The following is a 396-nucleotide window of genomic DNA, read 5'->3' as shown; positions in this document are numbered from 1 at the left end:
CCAGGCCTTATGAAAGATGAGAACAACGGCGCCATTATGACCGAATTCGTAGGGCTTAGAGCGAAAATGTACGCTTTACGTGTAGAAGGAAAGAAGGATTCAAAAAAGGCAAAGGGTGTCAAGAGCAGCGTTGTGGCAAAATCCGTAACGTTTGAGGATTACACATGTTGCTTGAATGACGCAATCGAAATGACGCGCAGCAGTCATGCATAAGATCGAAATTGCACGAAGTGTACACGATATCGGAAACAAAAATAAGTCCGCACGATGATAAGCGGTATATCGTATCAGGTTCCACTGACACGCTGCCATGGGGGCATTACCGATGTAAATAAAACACAATTGTATTATATAATATGTTTAATACTTATATAAATGTATAATATAATATGTATA

This window comes from Trachymyrmex cornetzi, unplaced genomic scaffold, assembly GCF_001594075.2.
Source record: "Trachymyrmex cornetzi isolate Tcor2-1 unplaced genomic scaffold, Tcor1.1 scaffold1843, whole genome shotgun sequence".
In the NCBI taxonomy this organism is placed as follows: domain Eukaryota; kingdom Metazoa; phylum Arthropoda; class Insecta; order Hymenoptera; family Formicidae; genus Trachymyrmex; species Trachymyrmex cornetzi.
The sequence above is the reverse complement of the archived record's forward strand: the minus strand, read 5'-3'. Positions refer to the sequence as shown.